The sequence below is a fragment of the Mandrillus leucophaeus genome, unplaced genomic scaffold (genome assembly GCF_000951045.1).
Source record: "Mandrillus leucophaeus isolate KB7577 unplaced genomic scaffold, Mleu.le_1.0 Scaffold649, whole genome shotgun sequence".
Lineage (NCBI taxonomy): Eukaryota > Metazoa > Chordata > Mammalia > Primates > Cercopithecidae > Mandrillus > Mandrillus leucophaeus.
In genome coordinates, this window is record NW_012107019.1 from 76,409 (window position 1) to 82,357 (window position 5,949).

Consider the following 5,949-nt stretch of genomic DNA (forward strand, 5'->3'; position numbering starts at 1 on the left):
CAGCCGCATTCTGCCAAACTCCCGCGCCAGGCGGCCACTCTGCGCACTGGTGTCAGAGCCTCGGTCCCTGTTTTGGAAAACGCCTCAGTAAGCAAGACTGCAGAGTCCCTGCCCCCAAGGCGTTTATTACCCAGAGGGAGAGGCACGACTTAGAAGCCACCAAGCGGCCCCATCTCTTGGAAGAGCCCCAGGCCAGGCTGACAAAGTGGAAGGGAGCAGGCCGAGGAGTCTGCACACCCGTTCCAGGCTGTATTCCGGGAGACGCTATCGCAGGTATAAGGGACGGGTACAGTAATACCTGTAGCAGACGTGTTTGTAATTGCAAAACCTTGTCAAGCTGAATGTTCACCAGCGAGAAAACAAACTGCCCCACAGCAGGGGAAGTGCTCTACAGCTTCCCGCATCCACATGGATGAATCTCAAAACACAAGGCTGGGGAAAATGCAAATTGCAGAATGCCTTTGTAGTAACTTATATAAAGCAAAACAATAATGTATGTTGTTTAGGGATATCCGTATGTGTAATGCAAATACAAAGGCACACATGAAAATGATGCGGGACGGTGGGGGTCCTTGTCACACGCCAGGAAAGATTAGGCTCTCAGACCATTTGAAGGGTAAGGCAGGGTTTTATTGGGTGTAAAGGAAGAAAAAGGGGAACAGGGATTTAACAGAGCCAGAGTTCTAGTTGTAGGCTCCCCGCCTCACAGGTTAAATCCCAGATTCCACGGAGGAAGAGGGCCAGGCTCCTCCCAGCTGTAAACTGAGGAGCGAACTTCTGTAGCTCCGCCCCAGTGCAGTGCATAGACCAGTGGGAATTTTACCAGGGAACCCTTCCCATCTGGCTGTCTCATTCCCCCTTCTAAGAAGTCCATCTAACTGCCATTAGAATAAGGATAGGGACAAAGAAGGATCTTAGCTGTTTCCTGCTGACAGGAGACACTGTTTTGGGAAAATGGCAATCAGATCTCCCTCATAGGCCTATCTAAGGATCCCCCACAGAAGGGTCCATGGTCCAAGGCTCCAGTTGCATGACCGTTTGATGTCCTGAAAGCAGGAAGAGAAAAACTGGGTTATTAAAACACATATGGCCGGGCACGGTGGTTCACGCCTGTAATCCCAGCACTTTGGGAGGCCAAGGCAGGTGGATCACAAGGTCAAGAGATCGAGAGCATCCTGGCCAACATGGTGAAACACTGTCACTATTAAAATACAAAAAATCAGCTGGGTGTGGTGGCGGGTGCCTGTAGTCCCAGCTACTTAGGAGGCTGAGGCAGGAGAATCACTTGAACCCGGGAGGCAGAGGTTGCAGTGAGCCGACATTACACCACTGCACTCCAGCCTGGCAGGTCAGGAGTTCGAGACCAGCCTGGCCAACATGGTGAAACCCTGTCTCTACTAAAAATACAAAAATTAGCCAGCCCTGGTGGTGCCTACCTGTACTGCCAGCTACTCAGAAGGTTGAGGCAGGAGAATCGTTTGAACCCGGGAGGCGGAGGTTGCAATGAGCCAAGACCACATCACTGCACTCCAGCTTGGGTGACAGAGTGAGACCCTGTCTCGGGGAGGGAGGGGAGGGACAAGGGGAGGGGAGGGACAAGCGGAGGGGAGGGGAGAAACAAGGGGAGGGATAAGGACAGCTCAAAAATCCTGAGGCCTTTTACCAATTTGTACAGGGGGGCCAAAAGTCCAAATGGTAAACAGCTTTACTCTTTTGCTGGCATGTTGCATGTTGGGCTTCTGGGTTCCCTTCCCCTAAAACCAATCGTAAGCCAGCCAGTTTAAGGTTTGGGAAATTAACTCTTTCCAGTTTGAAAAATGCATCTGAGGAGAGCGTCCCATAGTATGGAGACACAATTACCATTGTAATTGTGAACCAAGGAGAAAGGAAAAAAGAAGGCATTTTTTCAAAGGAATCCGAAGGGTTCAAGATGCATTTGAAAGTGGTGCAGACTGAAGATAAATGGCTACCCATGTAGAAAGAGGGGAGCAGGCATCCCTGGTTCCCTTCTCTTCCTGGCAGATACCTGGGGTACGTGAGGGACAGAAGGAATAGCGTCCTATTCCATTCTTGCATCCCCAAGTCCTGGCAACCTTGGCAAGTGCTACCATGAGTGCCAAAGCGGCTTGCATCAGAAATCTTGGAATTCCTTAGATCTCACTTATGCTCAGGGGTTGGGGGGCTGCATGGACTCCTTCTCATAAGCCAAATGCTAAAGAAAAACTGTGGAACTGAGTCCTCCAACAAGGGAGAGAAAAGGATGTCTTGTGACACACCCAGATAACTGGTGGCTATAGTTATGCTTGCTAGGATTTGGGTGCATGGTGCTTGGCTTTGGTTAGCTCCCTTGGTCTTACTTTCCCAAAAGGAAACCTCTGGATGATGGGCACCCTATTTATTATCATCGCCTGGCAGAATTTGCAGGATAATTGCTTATAACTAGAATACTAATCCAGATTTTTTTATATTACGCATCCCTCTTGTTCTTTCTGAGCTGTAGCTGGAGATTGCTGGTTGGTTCACAAGCAGGGTTAGCCTAAAAATGTAGGCAAAAACTTAAAAACAACTGAGTTTAGAATTGAATGATAAATGTATAAGTTTTGGAACATAATTTCTCTCCAGTCCTCATTGTTTTAAAAAAAAAAAAGAAATTATGATAGGACTCAGTTATTTGCAAAAGAGACTTCAGTCTTACACTTGGCCTGATTATTTACATAAAGTGCAGCAAGAATAATTATTTCTACAAAGGCCTTTTGAACTGGCTTTGATGGAACTCTGTTCCACAAGGAATCTCAGGTAAGACAAAGCCAAGCCCAGCCATGAGCTGGGCTAATCCTCTCCTCTTAAGGTCCCACAATACACCCTGGGTTGGGTGATCCTCTCCTCTTAAGGTCCCAAGATAAACTTGGAGCTCCGGGACCCATTAGAAAGTGACATTCTTTACTGACCACAGGTCAGGAACCCTATACAGGAACTGTGTAGACAAGAGTATTAGGCCAGTTTCCCCACTGGGCTTTTATTGGCTCTGCAAGTCGAGACTGACTCTTTAAACAGAAGCATAGCCTTCCAGTCAAAGCCTTGGGAAAATAACCAGTTTTTCCAATTGTGTCTTGTTACAAAAGATAAACGGATTCTTATCGCACCAATCCAAACAACTATATTGCCATAAGTTAAGAATACTCACAGATAGTTTCCAGGTTCTAGAGGAACCAGGCCGGGCACGGTGGCTCACGGCTAATCCCAACACTTTGGGAGGCCAAGGCGGGCAGATCACTTGAGGTCAGGAGTTCGAGACCAGGCTGGACAACATAGTGAGACACCAACTCTACTAAAAATACAAAAAGTACCTGGGCATGGTGGCCCCCACCTGTAGTCCCAGCTACTCAGGAGGCTGCTGCAGGAGAATCGCTTGAGCCAGGGAGGCGGAGGTTGTAGTGAGCCAAGATCCCTTCACCGTAGTCCAGCCTGGGCAAAAGAGCAAGACTGTCCACAAAAAAAAAAGGAACCAGGCAAAGAAAAAGAAGCATGCTCCGAATCTTGTTCACAGGAGTATACCTCACTCAATTATTAAAGACCATAAATAGTTTAAAATAAGTTTCCCTGACTCTGAAAAACAAAACAAGGATCAGCAATATTGCCAGCAAAAGTCAAAAAGATTGCTTCAGCTTTGAGTTCAGTCCATTTAGTTCTTGTTTTGCTTGATATTCGTAAACACTTCAGCTCTTTATGAGTCCTGTACATTTTCCTTTATTCCAACATGACAATCTCCAAAGTTATCAGAAACCTGTATTTGAGAGTACCTGCCAGAGTCCTATTGTTTATTATAAACCATCTTTTGAAAATGATTAAAACCAGACGACAATTGTCTGTGAATAGCAAAATGTCCAGGTTAGTTGCAGTTAGAAACACAATTGACAAAGAAGTTTGGCTACCTCTGTAGTTTACAATAACATAACAACCTTAATTATGGTTGATAGCATATACTTAATTAGGATTTTAGAAATCCTAATTAAGGATTTTGGAACATACATTAGCATTATTCACAAAAATATAACCTAAAGAAAACTAAACATGATTTTGGCAATCCCATGTACCTAAACATGTCAAATGATCCTATTTACCTATTTTTTTGATATTTCAGGAGCACTCCAAACCATCCAAAAAGCCAAACATCAGAAAAGACAATTTTGAAACTGAAGTTTGATTTTGGGAAGGCTGTTAAATATGTTCAAGGTTTAAAGCACTTGATGTTATGAAACACAATTCCAGATTACCCTAAGTTATTTATTTTGCCAAAATGATGACTCAGAAATTTTAAAGAAGCAAAAACCTTTATAACTCTTTACACAATTTGCCAAAGAGCAGATTAGTGCCTTAACAATACCTTGTTGTGCTTTTATTTCAATGCTCAATTTACAGAAAAATCACATAATACTCTTTTGAAATTTAGTCAATATGTTCACATAGAGAACCCCTTTGCAAGATAAATTTCCACAATGCTTCCATCACTTGTTTGAACCTGCTACTTCATCCTATCTAATTTAAAACAATCCTTTAACCCTAGGCAAAAATTTACATTTCCATGCCTTCTTATAACCTTTTACAAAAAAACACATTTGGCTGGGCATGGTGGCTCACGCCTGTAATCCCAAGCACTTTGGGAGGCTGAGGCGGGTGGATCACAAGGTCAGGAGTTAGGGACCAGCCTGGCCAACATAGTGAAACCCCATCTCTACTAAAAATACAAAAATTAGCCGGACATGGTAGCGCATGCCTGTAATCCCAGCTACTTGGGAGGCTGAGGCAGGAAAACAGCTTGAACTCAGGAGGCAGAGGATTCAGTGAGCCGAGATCATGCCACTGCACTCTAGCCTGGGCGACAGAGCAAGACTCTGTCTCAAAAAAAAAAAAAAAAATTTTTTTACTGTTCTTAACACACCTCACATATAAATCTATTTCCAGTAGTCTCAATTACACGTTAAAACAGTAACTCCTAGCAGTTTTTAATTTAAATGTAAAACTTGGTAAGTTGTTTTGTGTGCTAGATGCAGCCAAGGTTTGACTCCTAGCATAATTAAGGGCATGGTTAGTTCCATATGTTCCCAGGCCTTAATAATTATGAAGCCAGCAAGTCAAATAGTTCTCAAAACCCAAAAAGCAGTTTATAACCTTAAACACTTAGCAAATCTTGCATCTGACCTGCATAATTTAGTCCGCCTATTTACATTTTGATGGCATCTGCTTTTTACCAATAATCTTTAAAGAAGCTGTTTTTATTTCTCAAAGACTAAAGTCACATAAACTGAAGGTACCACAGCTTTTATTTTCTCTTTAAAAAAAATAAGCGCTTGTCTTTCTTTAGGCCAGATTAATTAGAGCTCTTTTTACAGACATCATACACAACATATATATATTTGGTTACACAGACAGGCAGAAGAAACCCTAGTCACTGGGTGGGATCCTTTAAGAGACAGGGCTAGGAAAACATGCAGCTATCAAACCAGAAAGGAACTCATTCCCTAAGGCAGAATTGCTAAACAAAGCCTTACCAGGGAGTTACAGGCCATGCCCTCAGATTGTAAAACAAGATGGAGGCCTGCAGTGAAGTTCCCTACAAACCACACAGACATGCAAAGCACACCAGTGTGCAGGCCAGTTGGAGTTTCTCTGGGGACCCCTTCCCACCTGGCAGTCTCAAAAAGATAAACACTATGGGCGGATCACGAGGTCAGGAGATCGAGACCATCCTAGCTAACCCGGTGAAACCCCATCTCTACTAAAAAATACGAAAAATTAGCCAGGCAAGGTGGGCGCCTGCAGTCCCAGCTACTCCGGAGGCTGAGGCAGGAGAATGGCGTAAACCCGGGAGGTGGAGCTTGCAGTGAGCTGAGATCAGGCCACTGCACTCCAGCCTGGGCAACCCAGCGAGACTTCGTCTCAATTAAAAAA